This window comes from Nomascus leucogenys, chromosome 6 (assembly GCF_006542625.1).
Source record: "Nomascus leucogenys isolate Asia chromosome 6, Asia_NLE_v1, whole genome shotgun sequence".
NCBI classification, from domain to species: domain Eukaryota; kingdom Metazoa; phylum Chordata; class Mammalia; order Primates; family Hylobatidae; genus Nomascus; species Nomascus leucogenys.
In genome coordinates, this window is record NC_044386.1 from 97,157,872 (window position 1) to 97,180,742 (window position 22,871).

Genomic DNA, 22,871 nt, shown 5'->3' on the forward strand with positions numbered 1-22,871 from the left:
GGAGTGGGGAGGGGGGCCCCTTCCTCTTACCCAATGGCCCCAGGGTCTGCTCAACTCTGCCCGCTTCCTCCAGGTACCCCCATACCAGCACACACCTGTGCACACACATGCACACATACAGATGCACACGTGACTGAAGCCTATCCGCACCGACTCAGCATCAGGGGCTTTCGAGGGGTCCAGAGCAACCTTAGGGGTGTGAATTGGGCAGGGAGGGTGGCGTAAGCCAGGCCAGGAGATGATTTTGGCTATGACTCTCTCAGCCTCGGTTTGCTGGTCTGTAAACGTGGGGACTTATCAGGTCTGTGGGCCCTTTACCACTTCAGAAGACGCAACTAATGTCGAACACATTCCCCCAGCTGCGCCCGTCTGTGTCCCCGTTGTTGAGATGAGGAAACTGTGCTGGCACTGGCCAAGGTCACCAGCAAGCCTGCAGTGGCAGAGGCACTTTCTAGTTTCAACCTTGCCTCTCCGGGCTGTTTCCTCATCTGTGAAGTGGAGATAAGGTCAGCACCCACATCATGGGCTATGGTGAGGACTGGATGAGGGGGAGGCACATCAAGTGCCTAACGTGGGCTTCCATAACTAGGGAGAGGGCCATGAGCACCCAGGGGCAGTAAGCACCCACGACTGTCCCTACCACCTCCCTTGGCCACAGCCCACCACTGGGCCAGGCTCCAGGCTCATGTTCAGGGGCTGAACCATGCCCTCCCCCACAGTCTACTTTGGCAGGCCTTCAAGAAAAAGCCCACAGCCGAATCACCCACACCCAGCCCAGGGCAGGTATCAGCAACTGCTTCCCAAATGGTGGGTGGACCCTGCCACCGCCCCACCTCAGGAGAGCCTGAGATGAAGGCCTGGCCTCCTCCCAGGCCTCCCAGTGCTGGTCACACTAGCCGTGCTGAAGTATCAGAGCAGAAGGACCTCACTCCCATACCCACCCTTTCCTGATGGTGGGGCTCCCTTCTGGGTGTCCAAGCTGGTTTGGGTATGCCCAGTCCAGAGGCAGGTCTACACTGGCTCTGCTGACTTTCTGCCCTAGGACCTGAGAAGGACAGAAAGCCCTGAATGGGGAATTCAGCCATGGAGGTTGGGGGTTTCAGTTTCCCCATCAGTACTTATTCTCCACAGAGGAATTTAAATCCATCATCTTGGCTGGGCGAGGTGGCTCATGCCTATAATCCCAACACTTTGGGAGGCCAAGGCGGGAGGATCACTCAAGCGCAGGAGTTTGAGAACAGCCTGGGAAACATATCGAGACCCTGTCTCTACCAAAAAGAAAATAAAATTATCTAGGCACGGTGGCGTTGCACCCAACTACTGTAGCAACTACTGGGGAGGCTGAGGTAGGAGGATCACTTGAACCCAGGAGGTCGAGGCCGCAGTGAGCTATGATCATACCACTGCACTCTAGCCTGGGAAACAGAGCAAGACCCTGTCTCTAAATAAATAAACAAATAATCAATTATCTTGTTTAACCCTCACAACTTCCCTGAGAAAAGTACAATGGTTATTTTGCAGATGGAGAAACAGAGGCCCAGAGTGGAGAAAAGTCCTGCTGGGTCACACAGAAAGCGACAGGCAGCTCCTGTGAGAGGTAGAGCCTGCATCTGCCAGACGTGGGAAAGCCAGGATGTGAGCCTGGAAGGTGGACTCCTGTGTTGAACAACTGGCTTGGAAAATTCCTGAACATGTGTCCGTGGGCTTAAGAGAGAGCTGGTTTGAGATGGCTCCAGCATAGCATGCCCAGGGAGCATACATGGAGCGGCCGCCCCACCCCTACTCCTGCATCCATTCCCTGGCCATTGAGTTTTTGAGCCCAAGTGCAAAACTTCATTTTCCTGGCTGCAGAGTTCCATTTGGTTGGTAGGTTTCAGCTCAGAGCTTCCGCCAGCCGAGCACCCACGGTGAGAACTGCCTCTCACTGGCAAATGTGGGACTCAGCACCTTCATGTGAGTCACCGGAAGATTAGGGCAGGAGGAGGCCACAGCCCTAAGCTGCCCCACTGAGACCTTTTTCTCCCCCAGACCAGTGTCCAGTGTTGACCCTTTGGGCTGTTGACTCTACACAAGTCCTCCTGAGTGAACTGAGCACCTGTGTCTCCGCCCCCTGTGTCTCATGGAGTTCCTGACCCCGCCCAGAGGTCTCCAAAGCACTGGAGATGGGTGAGGAAGAAGCCTGCATCCCTGCAGTGGGCTGCCTACCCCGCAGGCACCCCATCCTGCCTACCCCACAGGCAGCCCCATCCTGCCTACCCCGCAGGCACCCCATCCTGCCCCACCTGGCCTGGGTATAGCAAGACCCAAAGACCCAAAGGAGGAAAGACTCAGGGCCAGACCAACAGCCATCATCAGGAGGAAGGCGCACAGGTCCTGTCCTCATTAGGGCACCCAGATATCCAGACCCTGCACAAGAAAGAATGAGCTTGCAGTTGCTATGGCCTCTGTTCAGTTTCTGGATTTCCACATGCAAAACAAACGAAGTTGGACTCTTACCTTACACCATATACAAAAATTAACTCCAAATGGGTGAAAGACCTAAACACAAAACCTGAAACTATACCACTCCTAAAATAAAACATAGGGGAGAAGCTTCATGACATTGGATTTGGCAATGATTTCTTGGACATGACACCCAAAACACAGGCAACAAAAGCAAAAATAGACAAATGGGACTACATCAAACTTAAAACCTTCTGCTTAACAAAGGAAACAATCAACAGAGTGAAAAAGCAACCTACGGAACGGGAGGAAATGTTGGCAACCCATATATCTGAAAGGGGTTAATATCTAGAATACATAAAGAACTTCTACAACTGAACAACAAAAATAATCCAATCAAAAATTGGCAAAGGACTTGAATAGACATTTCTCAAAAGAAAATATACAAATGGCCAACAAGCAGATGGGAAGATGCTCAGCATCACTAATCATCAGGGAAATGCAAAGCAAAACCACAAGGAGGTCTCACCTCACCTCAGATAGGGACGGTCACTACCAAAAGAAAAATAAGTATTGGCAAGGACGTGGAGAAATCAGAACCTTTGTGTATTGCTAGTAGGAATGTAAAATGGGGCAGCCACTAAATTAATTGTAAAAATTAAAAATAGAATTGCCATTCGATCCAGCAATCCCACTTTTGGGTGTGTGTATGTGTGTGCATATATATACATATCATAATTGAAAACAGGATCTCAAAGAGGTATGTGCACGCTCATGTTCATTGTAGCATTATTCACAATAGCCAAGAGATGGAAACAACCCAACTGTCTATCAACAGATGAACAGATAAACAAAATGTGGTGTATACAGATGATGGACTATTTTTCAGCCTTAAAAAAGGAAGGAAACGCTGTCACATGCCACAATATGGATGAACATAGAGGACATTATGCTATGTGAAATAAGCCAGTAACAAAAAGACACATATATATGGTTTCCTGGTATGAGGTATCTAAGGTGCTCAAACTCTTAGAAAGTAGCAGGAAGGTTGCCAGGGGCTGTGGGGACAGCCAAAGGAGTGGTTGTTGTCCAGTGGGTACAGAATTTTGGTCATGCAAGATGAAAAGGAATCTGGTGTACCGTAAGGGGCATACAGTTCACACTGCCTTACTGTGCACTTACACACGGCTAAGATGATACATTTTAAAGGTTTTTTTTTAACCATAATTTAAAAAAAGAAAGAAAAGGAAAAAATGAGCTTCATCCCCATCCTATAGATGAGGAAACTAGCACTCAGAGAGGTGAGGTAATTTCCCCAAGGTCACACAGCTGGCAGGTGACAACATGGATTCAAAGCCCTTTTGCTTGGCTCCCGGGGACGCTACACATTCCTTTGAGAAAATGTGCAGGGCTGACACATGGGCACTCTACAACAGCTTTTGGAGGAGGCAAATCTTAACCATGCATCCTAAAACAGGATAAATGGCTTTGCAGCACACTAAAGGGCCGTCCCTGGGAGAAGAGGAGGAGTCCCCTCTTACCAGGCCTCTTCTGAGACCCCCAGATCAGGGCTGTGTCTCCTTCTCCAGTCCAGGCCTCTTCCCTGACTGCCTGCCTGACAGAGATGGCCCCTGGCTGCCCTCAGCCTCCTGGCCCGGCCAGGTCTGGCGGTGATCGATCCTGCCCAGGTGCAGGCATTTCAGGCAGCTGCCTCTCCCGCTGCCTGGCAGTGTGATTAATGCTCACCCTGCGAAGAGCCCACTCATCACGGACATGCCATATGCCCACCAGCTCGAGGCAGGTGGGCTGCACCAGCATCTGCTGAGTCCCAACCCCCAGAGCTCACCCTGTTCTGGCCAGGCCAGAGACCAAAGCCTCGCTCGTCTCGGCTGCTGAGGGCTGGGGGCTGGGAGTGGGTGCCACACACAGGGGCCACACCTGGAAGGGGGCTTTCTGTGGCCCTCACAGCCTCACTCCTACCCTCTCCTCCCAGCTTCCAGGGAGGGGTCTAAGGGCAGCTCCAGCTCCAGCTTGGGGATGGGATGCAGCTAATGGGAACCCCACCTCATCCACTCCCTCCCAGCTATGTGACCTCAGGCAGGCCTCCTTGTCTCTGGGCCCGTTTCCATGTCTGCAATGTGGGCATCACACTTCTCCCTCACCAGCCCTTGGGAAGAGCAATGAAGACAAATGCTTGGAATGTAGTCCAGACTGCCTGGGTTCAAATCCCCACTCTGCCACTTAAGGACTGTACTTTTGGGCAAGTTTCTCATCCTCTGTCTGCACTTCAGTTCTCTGTAGAAACAGTTCATGGATTGTAGTGAGGATTAAATAAATAACTATTTGTAAAATGCTTAGCACAACGCCTGGCACATAGCGGGCACTGAGGAAACAGGAGCTGTTATTACGCTCGGTCTGCTGTTGCTGTTCTATTTCACAGAGCTGTTTTGAGGTCTGGACTTGGCCAAGTATATGCAAGGTATTCTGCAAAGTGGAAAACCCACCCTCTGGGATGGCTGAATGTCCGTTCTCTTTAACCCTCCTTCCTTGCAAGGCTTATGGCACCCACACCCACCCAAGAGCCCAGCTGGCACTAGGAGGGCCCAGCCGGCACTGGGAAGGAAGCTGGGAAGACTCCACTCTGCCTTTGGGCAGCTCGGTGCCAGTGGGAGGATGATGGAGGCACATCCAGGTCGGAGAGCACTTGCAGAGTTGGGCTAAGGAAGGGGGTGCAAAGGATCCCCAAGGGTTGAGCTAGGCTCAGGATTGGAGATCAGAGGCCAGGTGCAGGGAGGCGCAGCCGATTATCAGCCAATGAGGAGACACTGAGGGTCCTTGAGGAGGAGGGCAAAGCAGGCAGAGCTGGTCTCAGGCCCAGGACTGCAGATGTGCAGACCCAGCTTAACCCTTGCTCCTCCCTGTGCAGACCCAGCTAGACAGGAGAATCCAGAGCTGGGAGGGCTGGGAAGCTGGTGGAGGGAGAGCAGGGCAAGCATCAGGGGCTGTGGCCCAGTGCCCACCCAACCCGACCCTCCTGGCCCAGTGGTCCTTGTCCTGGGCCCCAGATCACTCTGTGCAGGAAGAGGATCTCCCTGCCTGGAGTTGGCCAGCCCCCTGACCCAGGTCAGACATCTGACTTCCACTCCCCACACTCTGAGCTGCCATGGGCTGCAGAGATGTTTAAATAGACATGGCTCCGCTCCTCCAGGAAACCTACTCCTTCTCAAGGACTATATGCTGTTTTGCTCCTGTGGACAGCACAGTTCTCATAACTGATAGTTCCCTTTTCATTCTGACTACCAGGAGTCATAGAATCAACTATTCAGCCTAAGATTGGACCCTCTGTGTCCATGTTCTAATGCTCCCCAAGCTTTTCCTTGCTATTGCATCCTATTTTCCCCTGCCTTGGATTGTCTACCTTGGTATCACAATTATGCTTAGCTCTCACAAATACTTATTGGAATAAGGTAGGTATAAATATAAAAATAGTTAATGTGCAAAATGGCAAATCCCCTCCGTCCCCCCCACATTTACCCGCTCCCCAGGGAATGAAAAACTCAGGACTGGAGGTCAGGGGTTGGGAGTGTTGTGGGGGGAGTAGGGGAAGGCTGAAGCAGGCCCCAGCCCTGTCCCTCTTGGCTCTGGCATCTAGTTGCACATAGGAGCTAGGAAGGCTCTGCTCTCACCCTAGAATGTTCTATAGCCCTGCTAATAACAATGCCAACTTTGACTAGAATTTACTGAGTGCCTACTACATGCCAAGTGTCATTCCTAGCACAGTACCTGACTATGCCATTTATCCCCTAACAGCCCTGTGAGGTGGGTTCTGCTATCATTTTCCTGTTACCCAATGGGAAAACTGAGGCCCAGAGAGCTTAAGTAACATGTCTAAGGCCACACAGCTGGTAAGTACTGGAGCTGGGACTCATGCTATGCTGTCTGATGCCACAAACCAGGTTCTCAGTAGCTACCCATCTTGCCTCAGGGGCTCGGGCGGTGCACATGACTTTCTGAGACTGAGATGGTCCAGCTCCTGCCCCGTACCCGTCTGTGCCAGGGCTGCCCCTGCCTCTCTGTCCCTCTATATCCAGACTGGTCCAGGCTCTCTCTTTCCCTCTAGCCGCACAGGCAAGCATCAGGCCTGGGCCACAGCATCAACCTGGGGGAGATGCAGGCAGAGGGCATCAGTAGATGCTCTGGAGCAGCAAGGCAGGGGGAAAAAAGCCAGACTTCAGCATCAGAATGGCATGGGGCCCTCTTGAGCCTCAGTCTCCACATCTGTAACATGGGGACAGGAAGGACCTGCAGGCAGGTTAGGCTGAGGGGAGGTGTGGCCCATGCCTCCCTCAGGCCTGGCCACAGAAAGGCTGGTAAATGACAGCTGGGGCAGGGTCCTGGCTCCTCAGCACCTTGAAGTGCTGATCCTGGGACTGCCCACTGAGAAAAACCAGAGCTGGGTCCCCCAGGACCTCTGGCCACCATTAGGGTCAGAATCCTGCCCCACAACTGCCTAGCTGCGTGGCCTTGGGCAAGTCACTCTGCCCCTCTGGCCTTGGATAACGGGAGAATGATGTTTACTCATGCTTGGCATACAATGTATTAGCTGAGAATTATTTTTATTATCCTGGGGTAACTTCCAGCCCCCCAGACACCCCTCCATCCTGGCAGGCAGGCTGGGGTGGGGGCAAAGTCATGGGAGGCACATGTGCGGGAGAACAGGCTGGGCCCAGACACCAGGCTCCAATGTAGAAGCCGCCCCCAGGTGCCAATACTGTAGGAGGTGGCAGAGAGCCGCCCCACTGCCCTAGTTTCCCAGAGAGCTTTCTTGTTGAAGTGGGGAGAGGCTCGGCACACAAATGCACATGCACACGCATGCACATCCAGGCCCATGCGTGTCCCCTGCCCGGGACAGCCAGAGCCCGGCACTAGATCCAGCCCCGCTCCTGGTGCCGTCAGCCCCTCCAGGGCACAGGACATGGGAAAGGGGATTCAATCCCAGCTCTGCCTTTTCTGTGACTTGGGTCAACTCAGCTTCCATATGTGGGCCTCCATTTTTCATAGGGAAACAGGAATTATGGCATCCCTCTCCTACGTGAGAACCAACGATGTTCCATGTGTGAAGAGCCTGTGCCAGTTCCTTCTCCTCACTCTCCTCCCTGCCACCATCCCAACGTGCCAGGCCTCTCCGCTCAACCCCAGCATTGCCACTGCTACCTCTGTGCCCCATTAAAGCAGCCTCCTTATTTCCTCGAGGCTCAGAGATTTCATCCCTCTGTGCCTCCCCTACCCAGGTGGCTGAAAGCTCCTGTCACTGAAGCAGGGACAAGCTCTCTCCAGCTGCACATCCAGCTCCCTCCTGTCCAGCACTATCCCTGGCAGCCCTCAGTAACTGACACCCAGAGGGAGACAGCAGGGAAGAAGCTGGAGCCGCCTCTCCCACCACAACCACAGCAGCCTGGATACATGAACCCGAATGTCACCCAGTTCAGACTGAACTGGCTCTGCTGCCCACCCCACCAGCCACCAACCACGGCAATGACAATCACAACTCCATTGACAGGCCCTCACCACGTGCCAGGTCATGCATCATCTCATCTCCTCTTCCCAATATGCCTATGAGAAAACAACTGCTGTGCTCATTTTACAGATGAGGAGACTGAAGCATAGAGAAACCATGAACCCAAGTCTAGCTCAGGACTTGAGGTCTGCACTCTACACTTTACTGCTAGGTCCACCCACAGCCCCTCAGAAATGCCCAGGACCGGAGGGCTGGCAGAAAGAGCAACGGGGCCTCCCTTCTGCACTGGACTGAGGTGAGAACCAACAGCAGTGTTTGCAGCAGACACATTTTGACCTTAAAGTTAAAAATTAAGTCCCCAAGTATAGGATGTTGTTTAGGGAACTGGCCTAACACCCACCCCCGTGGTTCTGCTCTCCTGTTTTAGAAATGAAGATAGCGCTAGCTTGCATCCGCGTCTCAGGCTAACACAAAATGTCAGGCCGGTAAACTCTGGTGGTGATGATGGGGTGGCGAGAGGTGCCCAGCAAATGCACCCATCCAAGCAAGACCCTTTCCCCAGGCCTGCTGGGCTGTGCCAGATGGACTGAGGTCCCTTCTGGAGTGGCCTTCACATGTGCAGTCCCGTCAGATGGGTGTCCACCCCTTAGTGCTCGAGTGTGGCTTCCCCTGAGGCAGAGCTTCCGGCCAAGGCTGGCCACACCCCACGCCAGCCCTGCCTGCACACAGAGCCCATGGTGGCTCCCTGCTCTGCACTCACAGATGCCGTTGTTGTAACTGTGGCTCCCGGGTTTGCATAATGCCTCCTTCCCGGCTCCCATGCCCTCCAGCATGCATATTCAGGCTCTGATCCAGCACACAGGCTGCTTTTATTTCAAAGATTTCACGAGGCCATCCCACAAGTCATAAATAATCGAAGGTGCTCTGACGCTGCGTCCAGGTGTGTTGACTGATAGCCCTCCCCACCGGCCGCGGCCAGCCTCCCGGATTGGAGCCTGCCCCTTCCCAGCTCTCCCCTGAATGGCACCCCTTCCACTGAAGCCTGTGTCTGTAGATCCCTGAATTGCCTGCCCACCCTCCTTCCTGTTTCCAGGCCCTCTCAGCGTGCAGCGGCCACCCCCACAGCTCCCCCATCCAGGTCGGGACAAGCGCCTGGAACTCATTCTCACTGAACCGAGTGGGGCTGGGGCCCACTCAGCCACCCACAGGATGGCAGTTGAGGGCAGTTACTGTGGGGTAGCTTCTCAGAGGAGGCACACTCCGAGCAGAGGGGGCTGTTAGTGACCAGGTGCGGAGGAGAGGGAAGAGGTCATGTCCAGGAAGGACGGACGTGCCCCAGAGACAGAGAACCCGAGAGACTAGCCCAGGGGCTCCCTCACAATCTTGCTGGCTGTGGCTGCCTGGTCCACACACACATCTTCATGGATGCAGCCTCCAGCTCCCACCCCCATGCCATGACCCTTGAGGGCCTGACCAGAGGATATGGTGGCCAAGGGCGTGGCCTCCAACCATAGCCCTCCTCTCAGGTGACCCACCACTGGGAGACAAAGTGTAGGGAGAGAGACGGATAGACCCATGGGACCTGGAGTGGAGACCAAGACCAAATCCTACCTCGTGACCGAGGCCTCAGGAAGGGAACAAAGTGCTCCCTCTCATGGGTTGCTGTTGCTAAGATTAATGAGCTAATTAAAGTATGAAGACGGTTTCTTGTACACTTAAAAAAAGATGATCAACCATCACAAATTAATCACAATTAGCAACCCTCCTCCAGGCAGTCTGCCTGGATCAGGTCCACTGAGCGTAGTTTCTCCTCTCCCAAATGACAGGAGGCTGCACTGGCCCTTGCAGGGGCATCTGAGCTGCCGAGGGCTGCACTTCTTGGATCCCCAGAGTCCTTCCAACTCCTTCCAAGGCTCTGCTGCAAAATGACTGTGTGTTTTCACATCTACTGAGCACCAACTGTGTGCCAGGCTCTTAGTACTTGGCCTTCTACACACAACACAGTGCTCAGGAGGATGAGCTATGAGGAGCTTCCTTTTACAGATACCGAAATTTGAAGCCAGAGCCCTAACTCCTGATCTCAGTTAACCCCTGCCCTGGGCCGTGCGGCAAGTTAGGCCAGGGGAGGGTGGAGGATGGACAGCCACACCCCTCCAGCCCCCACTACTTCAAATCTGCTAGTGCTGCTGCTGCAGGCTTGTGAGGAGGGGTGCCGTCTCCCCAACTTCACACCCCTTCTACTCCCTCCTGAGCACACAGGTAAGGCTGACTCAGAAGAGACACCTGGGCCCTTGACACCAAATTAAGGCCAGAATTCCGGAGAGGGAGGGAGAACATGGAATTTTTTTTTTTAAATTAAAATACAAAACAAAACAAAACCAGAAACCCTCCCTGTAATCATCCCCATGACAGAGTGTCCTTGGAACTGAAGTCGAGGTTGGGGGCTACTGGGGTCAGCCTTGCTGCCCCTCATCTAACAGCGATCCCCAGACACAGGAATAGTATCTGAAAAATGCTTATCACAGAGCACAACCAGGCCCTAAGGTCAGAGCCTGACCACCCAGAGCACCCCCAGACCCAACAGATTCCTGGCCTGTCCCCCACAGGCCGCCCACCTCACCTGAGTGGCCCACAGCTCTGCTCCTCCTCCAGGAGGAGACTCTAGGATCCCCAAGTTCAAGGCTGGCTGGTGCCTGGGCCAGGCACCCACACTCCCCAGGGCCCCAGCAGTTGCTCTCCAAGGGCCCCCAGCACCTATAACCCTGACCCATCAGACCAGGGAGCTGCCTTCCTCCTTTCTCCTAAAAGCTGATCCCCAAACCTTCCCACCCCCTACCTCGCCCAGTGACTCAAAAGTGCCCCTCCCCTGGAACATGGCTGGGGAAGGGAAAGGGGGGTCCAGGAGATGGGAGAGGAGAATGAGGTGGCAGAGAGAGGGCTGCTGCTCTGCACAGACCCTTTGGCCCTGCTGCATCCACCAACACAGACAGCAGCTGCGCAACTCACTCAAGCATCGGCTCAGGGCTCAGGGCTCCGGGCTCAAGATCAGGGCCTCCTCAGTGGGACACCTGCAAAGAGACAGCAGGGAAGAGGTGAGAGGACAGTCAGATTGGGGCCTGTAGACCCGTCCTGCAGTCAATCCCACCCAAGTCTCTGCCCAGCCTGGGCTTTCCCGTGCACTGGGCCAGATAGAGCAGGAGGAGACCTGGACCCTGCCCTCTGGAAGCTCGCAGGCAGCCTAAAGATGCCACATTCATTCCAGAGTCAGATTGCACTTTTGGTAAAGCAAGGGCCTGGGCTACAGCAGGCTGGGATTCAGGCACCCGCACAGCCCCGGAGGACACACAAACTAGACTTGCAGCGCAGCCCCCACCTATCCAAGCCTGTGTGCAGCGGAAGTCACAGTTCTCTGGTTCCTGAACCTCAAATCCTCCCTCCTGAGGCCACATGTGGCTCATGGTCCCAAGGAGCACAGAGGAGCTGGTGGGAAGGGAGTACCCAGGGCCACCTTCCCATGTCTGCCTGAGGCCTTTACCTGGGCCCAGTCTCAGCTTTGTCACTGGCTCACCCTGGGACCCTCACTGTGCCTCCCATCAGTACAGGCAGGTGCAGCAGAGTTGCTGGGACTTGTGCAAACACAGCTTGCTGGGCTCCACCCCAAGAGTTTCTGACCAGCAGGTCCTGGGGGTGGGGGTGCCTGAGGATCTGCATTTCCAACAAGCTCCCAGGTAATGCTGATGCTGCTGGTTGGGGATCAGACTTTGAGAACTGTTGGCCTTGAAGATGTGTCCAGCCTGGAAAGTACAAAGCCCACACCACACCCTCAAGGAGTTCACAGGCTAAATGGGAGACCACTCATACACACACATGCATGCGTGCACACACATCTCACTCCCAGTGGACACAGTGGAAATGTGGCTTCTGAACACTAAGGCAATCTGACAGGAGCGGGCTGTAGGCTGGTGCAGTCACGGAAGGCTTCCTAAAAGAGGCGAAGACCTAAATGACTACCTTCAAATATTATGGCCTTATTATGCAAATAACACATGAAAGCATTCTCTTTTTAAGAGGTTCAAATACAGTAGTCTGTACAGTAAACACTCTCATTCCCAGTCACCTCTCCAGAGGTACTGACTGCCATCCCTTTGGCATGAAACTTTAACTGTGCATTTGCACACATGTGCAAATGTGTGTGCAATCCTACCTGAAGGGGTAGGATCGCTTGAGGTGCACACAGACATGGGGGTATATACCAGGGAGCACAGCCCCTGTGCTTGTGTGCACCTGCATTCCTCACTTCACAACAGATTTTTGAGACCTTTCCCTGTCCATACATAGCAATAACCATGCTTGTGCTCACTGAGTACCCACTGTGTGCCAGACCCTGGGCTGAGTGCTGTACCTCTTACCTCATCTGATTCTATTAATAGCTCCCTAAATGGGTGCTGTTTTGATCCTCATTTTGTAGATGAGAAACTGAAGTGGGCCAGGCGTGGTGGCGCACACGTGTAATCCCAGCACTTTGGAGGCTGAAGGGGTAGGATCGCTTGAGCCCAGGAGTTCAAGACCAGCCTGGGTGACATAGCAAGACCCTGTCTCTACAAAAAAAAAAAAATAATAAATTAATTTAAAAAATTAGCTGGGCATGGTGGTGTGCACCTGTGGTCCTAGTTACTCAGGAGGCTGAGGCAGGAGGATCACTTGAGCCCAGGAGGTGGAGGCTACAGCGAGCTATAATCGTGCCACTGCACTCCAGCCTAGGTGAGAGAATGAGACTTCATCTCCAAAAAAGAAAAACCAAAAAGAAAGAAAAGAAAAAAGAAAAGAAAAGAAAACTGAGGTGCAGAGTAGAGTGGTGACCAGTAAGCCACTTGAGTGTGCAGCCAGGGCATAGTGGAGCCAAAGTTTGGATCTGGGGTGTGAAGCTCCAGCATGTTTTCCTAATGGACTGTCACAGCTGAGCTCTCATGGTGCTGCATTGAGGCATGCCAGGTGGGGTGTACCCTCACCTGTGTAATCAGGCCCCCAAGGATGAGTGCTTAGGTGTTTCTAATTTTTTATTTCAAACATTGCTAGAAAAAAACATCCTGTCTCATTGCATACATGTGTAAGTATTTCTCTGGGTGCCTTCCTAAAGGGTAGATCAAAGGGTATACACGTTTTACATGTAGATACTTGCTGCCAAGTTGACCTCCATAAAACATCTGTACTGATCTGCAACTGTCCATTTCCCCATGTGAGCCCTAAGTTAGAACAGTTCCCGTTTACTCAGCACCTGTTGTGCATCAGATCCAGTAACATCTGGGTTGTCACCTCCATTCTACAGAAAAGGAAACTGGCTCAGAGAGGTTACGCTGCTTGCCCAAAGTCACAGAGCATAGCAATTTGCCTCAATATCGTAAAAGAGAAGAGAAGGGAGGGAAGAAAGGAAAAAGGGAGGAAGGGGAGGAAGTAGGGAGAGGAAGGAGGGAGAGAAAGAGAGAGAGAGGGAGGGAGAGAAATTCCTTGACCTCACATGCCCTCCCATTTGTCTGCTTCCCTTTAATAGCAAAACTCTAGAGCTGTCTCTACTGTCTCCACCCCTTCACTTCCAGTTCCCTCTCCAATTCTGTCCCTACCACTCCACAAAACTGCTCTTATCAAGGTCCCCCAGAAACCTCAGTTTTGCCCAGCCCAATAGTCATTCTCTGTCCCCTCACTGGTCCCTGAGCTCTCAGCAGCATCTGACATGGCTGATTGCTTTCTCCATCAGGTAACATCTTATCTCTGGGTTTCCAGGACTCGACCTCTCCTGGCTGTCCTCCTACACCTTCTCCCCTCTTACCTAACTTCCCTCCAAGCATCCGAGGCCCCAGGGCTCACCAGGACCTCCTCTCCATCCCATCCTGTCTGCACACTCCTCAACTTAAACCTCTGCTGTGCCCCCAGGTCCCTCTCACCAGCCTCAGCTCCCTCCTGAGTGCCAGCTTGTGTTCAGAGGCCCATTTGTCATCTCCGCTTGCTCATCTAACAGACCTGTCCAAAACAGAACTCTTCATTTTTATCCCCAAATTACGTCTCCCTCAGCCTTGACTTCTCTCTTTCTCCCTTGGCACTTACCCAAGCCATCAGCAAACCCTATCAGGTCTATCCCAGAACACATCCAGAACCTGACTGCTTCCCCCAGCTCCTCTGCCCCACCCTGGCCAGCTCTTGCCTGGATTATTGAAACAGCCTCCTCCCTCACTCAGCTTCTTGCCTCCACCTCTGGCCCCAAACTATCAGAGCAGCACGATGACAGAGAGAATCAGGCCCTGTGGCTCCCTGCCATAAGCCCATGGTACAGACTGAAGTCCAAACTCTCTCCAAAGCCTTCGAGTCCCTGCCCACCTCTCAGAAATCATCTTCCAGCACAATCGGCTTCCTTCCCACACGGGCCAGTCTCAGGGTCTTTGCCCTCTCGATCCTTCTACCGAAGGTTCTTCCCCCAGACTTTCTTACCATCCCATTCAAATGAGCCCTCTTACCATCCCTAGGCACCCTACGTAAAATGCCCACCATGCACCCGTCTCTCCCAATTTTCTAAGCATTTCCTCCGCCTGACATTATATTGTCTATTTATGTGTGGCCTTGTTTCCTGTCTGCCTCCTCATCACAACATAAACTCCATAAAGCAGGCAGGGCCCGAAGCCACCTTGTTCACCTCTAGATTCACCTTTGTACTATGTGCAGTGCTTGGCACCCAGGAGACAGTCAATACATATTTGCTGAAGGAAGGAGGGAAGGAAAGGAAAGGAAAGGAAAGGAAAGGAAAGGAAAGGAAAGGAAAGGAAAGGAAAGGAAAGGAAGAGGAAAAGAGGAAGAGGAAGAGGAAAAGGAAAAGGAGGAAGCGAAGGAAGGGCCACAGCCAACTCTACCAGACTCCAAAGCCTGTGTTCTTACTCCCTACACGAACTGCCTCCCATACGAAGAAGCAGGCAGGAGCCAGAGGGCACGCCCAGCAGGCAGGACACACTGCAAAGGCAGGGAGGTGGAAGTGAGACTGAGGACCGGCCAGCTGGCGCAGCGGCACACACTGCACAGCAGTGGGGCCCCAGCCTCCCTGGGATAACAGGGCCAGCAGCCCCCACCCCAGGGGGTCTGCGGCTCTCACACCTGCCAACCTGTCCCATTCAGGAGGGAGCCTTGGGGGCGGCCGGCAGCTGAACGCGACTGGCGGGGGGCCAGGATGCTTGCCAACAGCTGGCGCCGCTGCCAGGCAGCCCAGTAATTGTGTTCGCAGCGGAAATTGGTCCAGGGAGTTTTTTCCTTTTGCCTCCCATTTTCTTTCTCTTCCCTTCCCCCCTTGGAGCTGCAAGACCCAGAAGATTGATCTTTGCCTGAAACGGAGGAGATAACTCGATATAATGAACTCCACAGTCCCTCTTGGTGTTTGGAGCTTTTAAAAAATTTAAAAGGGCTAGGGACAAAAAAGCAAGTCCTTGGGGGCCTCGGGGGCTGCTTCCCCTCTCTCAGAAGCCCCTGGCCCTATTTCTGTGCCCCTCTGCAGCTCCCCATCTCTTTCCTTTCCCCTTCTTTTTCCCTTGGGATGCCTTGATGGAACAAAGGTTAAAAATATCCCCTTTCTCTTGCAGGCTTTAAAAATAATTTTGGTGAGGTCAGGGCTGGGTCCACCAATCACCCTGCCTCCCACGGCCCCCACCACTGTGACCGCCCCCTCTCCCAAGAGTTACCAGCCAGCCTGGGGGTGACAAGTTGGCTTAGTCCACCTGTTCTCAAAGCATTTCAGGAGGCCCAGCCCACCCACTGAGGTGCTGCCAAAGACAGCTTTTGTTCCTGCAAGTGGTTCTTTAAAGAGCCACCTACGATACACAAAGGGAGCACAGCGCTGGCTGGCACGGCTGGAACAGAGGAGCTGCCCCTGCTTCCTGAAGGTCTGTGCCTCCCCCCCAACCCATCAGCCAGCAGCCCCTCCAGCCAGTTGCTCCTGGGCTCTGTGCCCTGCATGCATTCACATATTCAGTCAGCGTTTATGGAGCACCTATCCTGTGCCAGGCACTAAGCTGAGAGCTGGGGACCCAGGGGACCACCAAACCCTTCTGATTCCTGCCCTCAGTGGCTGTAAAGCCTGGTGGCAGAGGCAGTCATTAATCAATGGCCACACTTGGGTGGGAGACACACTGGGATGAGGGCTTTAAAGGAAAAGCCAAGGAGCTCTGACAGCATGGACAGTGTGGTCAGGGAGGGCTTCCCTGAGGAAGTGTCCTTGGAGGAGAGGTCTGAAAAACAAGTATGAGACCGCTAGGCAGAGGGTGTGGGTGGAGGGCTCCAGGTATTATGGTGAGGGTCTGCTCCCAGGAGTGCACCATCCAATTAGAGCCTCTCACCTGGTGCTCTGCCTGCAGAGAAAGGCCAGGTCCCCAAATTACTTACCTGGAATTCAAGGCCTTTCCTAGCCTGATGTCTGCCCCCAAGACCCTCTTGTCTCCAGCGTTTCCTTCCAAGATGCAGCACAAATGTTGCCTCAATGGCCCCATGCTTGTGCTCCTCCCCACCCAGCACAGACCATGCTGGCCTGTTATGGGATGTTACAGGCTCACCTGCCCACACGGGTCATGCTGTGGGGCCTCTGCGTACCTGGTGCCCCACTCACAGCCAAGGGTGTGTGTCAAGGGGAAGAGAACAACTGGAAGCACCCTCAGGAGGTTTTGACTCCGATCAGCGAGGGCTGGAGACATCAGGGAGAGCTTCCTGGAGGGGTGGGGCGGGGCTTTGAATACACAAGGACTTGGATAGTAGGGTGGGGAGTCCAGGGCAGCAGGGACAGAGGCTCAGAAAAGACCTGCAGAGGTGGGCACCTAAAGACCAAGGCCTGCCCAAGCAGATCTCTAACCTTCAACCCCCGAAAAGGCCAGGAGGAGAAGGAGAAGCTGAGGCTCCAAGAAGGCAGTGCTTCCGCCGAGCTATGTGGCCCGGCAACAGTGGCCAAAGGTGGCAGCAGCCTCCCTTCTGTCCCTAAGCAGTCATTGTCCACATATGTCCATCTCCTGGGGCTCAGGCATTCCCAGCCCCCAGCCCTGTCCTCGCCCCCAGAAGAGCTCACACCAGGAGTCAGGCAGCTACCATACCATGTGGCCAAGGAAGGGAACCAGGATTCTGGAGGAGTAGCCAGCGGGGGCAAGAGACACCTGAAGTGCTTCTCCAGGAAGGAGACATTGGCTGGGCTGGGGAAGGCACTCTCAGCAGGGGACACCCTGCAAAAAGCCCCAGAGGTGCCCCCTCTAGATTTGCTTCTTTGCCCTCTAGGCTTCTGGCCTGGCTGAGCTCCTGGGAACACGAGTCAGCAGCACCCCAAGTCTGAGCCTTTAGGGAACCAACCCCCGCCCCACCCACATTACACTGTCCGGAGAGGCTGGGAAACTCCTGGAACATTCCCTGGCCAGTCTCAGGTTTTCCACCCTCTGCCTTTGGGCCCTGAGGACCCCTTACCCCAGCCACCTTTAGAGGATATAGCAGAGGCCAGGGCTCTTGCCCCAGGAAGGCCCCTGGCCACCCTTCCCTGATGTCTTTAGGAGCCTAGGCCCCAGCATCTCCAACAGCAGCCCTGGAAACAGGGCCTGGCCACCCAGGAGGGGCAGGCCGCAGGCCCCACAGACTATGCTGTGGCCAGCCGCTCTCCCCAGGGCCCACCACTGCCAGCAGAAAACAAAACCGCTTGACCTTGTGGTTCCGCAGACAAGTAGCTTCCCGCCTCAGCTTCCCCAGTGCAGTCCCCTGAGGCTGCGGGCTCTGTGGGCATCAGGTACAGTTGGAGGTAAAGGAAGCTCTGTGCAACCAGCCCTGCCTTGCTTCTGGGGGCCAAAGAAGCCCTGCTCCCCATACATACTCAGAAAGCCTGGCCTAGAATGTTCTCACCTAGAATGTCAAAACACAAGACTTCCCAAGACCTCAGCTGAAACCAGAGAGGAGAGGGGCCAAGAGGAATCCTGGGTTCAGATGGAGAGAAAGAGATGGGCAAGGGAGAAGGGCAGAGAGGGGGTTGGGCCATCCACAATGGGCAGGGCCTCCAATGCCAGGCAAAGGTGCTGAGCATCACCCTCTGTGCCCAGGAGCTCCATGGACCCATCCAAGCAGGGCGGGGCCTACTGCCAGGCACTGGTAAGATGAGAGGCCTGGCAGAGGGGCCGCTCCCAGGGAGCTAACGGACCTGGCTGAGCCCCACAAGCCTAGCTCAGGCTGGGCCAGAGAAGCTGTCGGGGATACGTGTGGAGGAGAGTGTTCTCTCCAGAGCCTCTGAAGGTGAGAAGGCCCAGGCTGGCCCCCACCCCAGCTTGCAGGCCAGCCCAGCCAGAGCTGCTCCCTGGCCTCCCTCCCCACAGCCTCTGGGAGGCAGAGGCACAGTGAACAGGGCCTCACAGAGCCACTTGATGGCCACTTCTTGAGCACTTCCAGGTGCAGATCAGCTCACCTCCCTCTCAGCAGTTCACTGAGCTGGGCACCAGTATCCCCCTTTCCAGAGGAGAAGCTAAGGTGCAGGGTTGGGATGACTCACCTAAGGCACATAGCCAGCACCTGGTGGAGGCATAATTTGAACCCAGATCTGGGTAAATCCAAAGCTGTTAACCACGAGAGCCAGAGACAGAGGGATTCTGCCTCATCCAGGATGCAGAAGCCACAAAGCATCCCTCCCAGCTAAAAACGAGAAAAAGCTGGATATTCTGCAAAACCATAACTTTCGTTCAGCCTGCTGGAGAGCTGGTGTTACAAGGCAGTCAGGGGGACTGAATTCCAAAGACTGGTGTGCTGTCCGGGGACAGTGGGAGCACGGCCAGCTTCACCTGTGGCAGAGACTGTAGAGGAGAGCCTGCCAAAACGGCTGGAAGGATAAGAAGGAAACAGCTGGAAGGGGAGGAATTCTCAGCAGCTAGGTGTGGACCAGCCCTGGCAGTTCCAGACACAAGGTGTCCACCCTCACAGCCGGTGCATTTCCATGATGCTCCAAGAAAGCCTGGGGTGTGACGAGAGGATGGACAGAACCCACAGTGGTGCACGGGTGCACAGGGCCCCCAGCCTGACGCCCAACCTCGCCTTCTCAGAAGTTGAGAAGAATCTGGTGAGGAAGGTGGGAGAGATGGAGTGACTGAAAGGGTGGGGGGCAGAAGGAGAGCCCTCCTGGGCTCCATGCTGCCTTGGCTCTCCTGACTACCCCCTACCCCATGCTCCCCCTGCCAGGAGGGCCTCACTGAGGAGTTGTAGGCAGCAGCTTTCCCTCCTCCCTCCATCCACCTATGCCCACCTCCAGCACACCTTCACCGGGAACTCACTCTGCTTGGCACAAGCACCCAACGTTCTCCAGGGGCAGGGCAGAGGGGACAGACAGCTCCAGGGCCCCTATGTCCTCTGTAAAAGGAGGGGCGTGACTCCTTTCCCCCATTACAGGGAGTCAAGGGGCTAAGAGGGGCACAGATTCTTGAGGGGGCAGCGTCAGAGCCCAGGCTTCCTGGCCTCAGGCCTGTGCCCTGTACCCTACCTTAAAGACAGGTAGGCTCCAAAGACCCCCAGTCTAAAGTGGGTTGGGAGGTTTCGCCCCATCCCTCCTGGAGACAGAAATCTACTCTGGGCACAGAGTAGGGAATGATTTTGTTTTTCTCTCTTCTCTAAGAACCTTTAGACAGTCAAATTACAACGCAAGATAAAAGCAGAGGCAAAAGCATCGTGTTCAGGGCTGGCTGGGGAGTTATTTCAAGTTAACAAGCAAGCGGGGAGAACCCAGGGACACAGGAGGGAGGCTGAAGATTTGCCTCCTAGGGAGAGGCAGGCAGCTGGGTGGGCATCAAAAGGGCTGAAGGGGGTGGAAGGGGGTGCTGCTGAAAGCCAGACTGTGGGGGTGGGGGAGTCCTCCCAATCTGGAACAGAAGATGGAGGTGTGAGGGGCTCCCATGGTGAGCACCAGGAGCCCTAGAAGCAACCAGGTAACCCTCCCTGCCTTCATTTATTGATCCATCTGTAGCCAAGCCACAAGTATTTCTTGAGCATCTACTATACGCCAGGCCCTGAGGGTCCCCAGTGGATACGGAAGTGAGTGAGACAGACAAGGTCCTGCTCTTAAAGAGCCTCGGGAGAGAACTCACTGTGGGCAGAGCCTGCTTTAACCTCTCCCCAAATGAGGCCTGGACACTGGCTGCATATCAGGCACCTCTGGCAGGCACCAGGGCTGCCTGGAGCAGAGGAAAGAGCATAGCTTTGGAATTAACAAGCCGCGTGTCTATGAGCAAGTCCCTAACCTCTCTGACCCTCAGTAAGAATAACAAAAGCCAGCCTGGCGCAGTGGCCCACGCCTGTAATCCTAGCACTCTGGGAGGCCAAGGTGGGCAGACTGCTTGAGTCCAAGAGTTCAAAACCAGTCTGGGCAACATAGTGAAACCCTGTCTCTATTAAAAATACAAAAAACTAGCTGGTGTGGTAGCGCACATCTGTAATCCCAGCTACACGGGAGGCTGAGGTGGGAGAATCACCTGAGCCCCGGAGGTTGAGGCTGCACTGAGCCAAGATGGTACCACTGCACTACAGCCTGGACAACCAAAGTGAGACCCTATATCAAAATAAAAATAAAATAAAATAAAAGCCACTAACTTGTATTAAACAGTTAATATGTAATCAGCATTATTCTAAACTTTACATGTATAAACTCATCTAATCAACACAACAAGACTGTGAGCTAGGTTCTATCAGTAGTCCCCTTTTCAGAGGAGGAAATCAAAACACAGAGAGGTCTAGTGCTTTGCCCAGGGTCACGCACATAGAGCTACTGAGTGCAGCCAGGATCACAGCTGGACAGGCTGGCTCCAGAGGCCTCACCCTTAACCACTGCACCTTGCTTAAGAAGCTGTTCCCTAGCCGGGCACAGTGGCTCACGCCTATAATCCCAGCACTTTGGTAGGCTAAAGCAGGGGGATGACTTGAAGCCAGGAATTCGAGACCAGCCTGGTCAACATGGTGAAACCCCATCTCTACTTAAAAAAAAAAAAAATTAGCCGGGCATGGTGGTACCCACTTGTAATCCCAGCTACTTGAGTGGCTAAGGCACGAGAATTGCTTGAACCTGGGAGGTGGAGGTTGCAGTGAGTCGAGATTGCACCACTGCACTTCAGCACTCCAGTCTGGGGGAGAGAGCAAGACTCTGTCTTTAAAAAAAAAAAAAAAAAAAAAGGCTGGGCACGGTGGCTCACGCCTGTAATCCCAGCACTTTGGGAGGCTGAGGCAGGCGGATCACGAGGTCAGGAGATCGAGACCATCCTGGCTAACATGGTGAAACCCCGTCTCTACTAAAAATACAAAAAATTAGCCAGGCGTGGTGGTGGGCGCCTGTAGTCCCAGCTACTCGGGAGGCTGAGGCAGAAGAATGGTGTGAACCTGGGAGGCGGAGCTTGCAGTGAGCCGAGATCTCGCCACTGCACTCCAGCCTGGGCGACAGAGCGAGACTCCGTCTCAAAACAAAAAAAAGCTGTCCCCAGCAGAGACCCTTAGCACCATTCCATGTGTCCTGCCAAAATCCAGAACCACTGCCACCCCAACCTGGCTCTGCCCACTGAGCTTGAGCTTCTATTCATTTCCCGGAGACCATCTCAAATGTCCTTTCTTCAGTGAAACCTGCAGGTCTTTTTCAGGATAAAGGAGGAGACCCACATGCACTGGGACCCTGCTGCGGACGAGACCCTATGCCGATCACCTCATACATAATTGCTCTTCTCTTCCTCACAACCCTGGCAGGCAAGACCAGCCATCTTTATTTCATAGAAGGGGAAACCAAGGCTCAAAAGATGAAGTGGCTTATCCAAGGTGGGGCAAACTTTGCCATATTCTGCATGCCTCTAGCAGGGATGGATGTTGTGGGGGACTGTGTGATAGAGGCTGGGGTGGGGTCACCAGATAGTTCCTGAGCCACTTAGGAAGGGTAAAAGAGCACCTGCGTCTGAAAGAACAGGAAATTATAAGAACCAGGAGCTGCGCACGGTGGCTCACATCTGCAATCTCAGCACTTTAGGAGGTTCCCCAGGAGTTCGAGACCAGCCTGGGCAACAAAGTGAAACCCCAGCTCTACAAAAAGAAAAAATTATCTGGGCATGGTGGCATGCACCTGTGGCCCCAGCTACACAGGAGACTGAGGCAGGAGGATCACTTGAGCCTAGGAGATTCAGGTTGCAGTGAGCTGTGTTCACGCCACTGCACTCTAGCCTGGGAGAGAGAGCAAGACCCTGTCTCAAAAAAAAAAAAAAAAAAAAAAAAATGAACTGGGGACAGGATCAATCAGTCAGTCAATAAACACTGTTGCCTGGGCACCTTTCATAAGCAAAATGGGTATAAACAACGTGAGTATAAGAGTGGGACTTCCCTCACTTTGTTCCATGAATTCCATCCCTCCCTCAACACCAATACTGAAAGCACTTAGTCTTCTTTCCACCTGTCCACTTCCTGCCTAGATACATTTTTAGGTCTAAAGCCAGTACTGCCACCTCCTTCCTCCTTTAAGAAGCCAGCCCTGATTGCCCCAGAACCCCTTAGAGCACCCTGAACCCGTGGTCTGGCTGGGGACTGGGGCAGACCTAAGGGGTAGAATTGCCCCCATGCCACACAAGTTGAGGGGCGGTCAGGTGCAGGAGCAAGGCTGGGGCCTGGGGGCGAGGAGCCCTGCCTGGAGGATAACAAGGCACCCTACCCTGCAGGAGGCTCAGGCAGGGGCCAGCTGCACCCTTGGCAGCAAAGCTAACATGATGGATGGCACCATTCAGGAAGAAATAAATCCAGAGGCTCGTGTGCCAGGTGAACTGGGGGGTGTATCCATCTTACAGATGCTTAATGAATGTGCTGGCCACAGCACACAGCAGCACATACATGTGCCTCCCACCCCTCTCCAGCTCCTTGAGCTCCAGAG

The 22,871-nt window shown here is 54.0% G+C and overlaps 1 protein-coding gene across 4 annotated transcripts in view; it reads right to left on the reverse strand.

The window, feature by feature from the left end:
* LINGO1 (leucine rich repeat and Ig domain containing 1) overlaps positions 1 to 22,871 on the reverse strand; it is a 206,601-nt gene that overhangs the window by 111,023 nt on the left and 72,707 nt on the right. For 3 of the 4 annotated variants that reach the window (XM_030814861.1, XM_030814859.1, XM_030814858.1), the window contains exon 3: positions 10,967 to 11,028. The exons of the other annotated variant lie outside the window; for it this stretch is intronic. The gene's annotated coding sequence lies outside the window, so the exon portion shown is untranslated. The remainder of the gene's footprint in view (positions 1 to 10,966; positions 11,029 to 22,871) is intronic. 4 annotated transcript variants of the gene reach the window in all.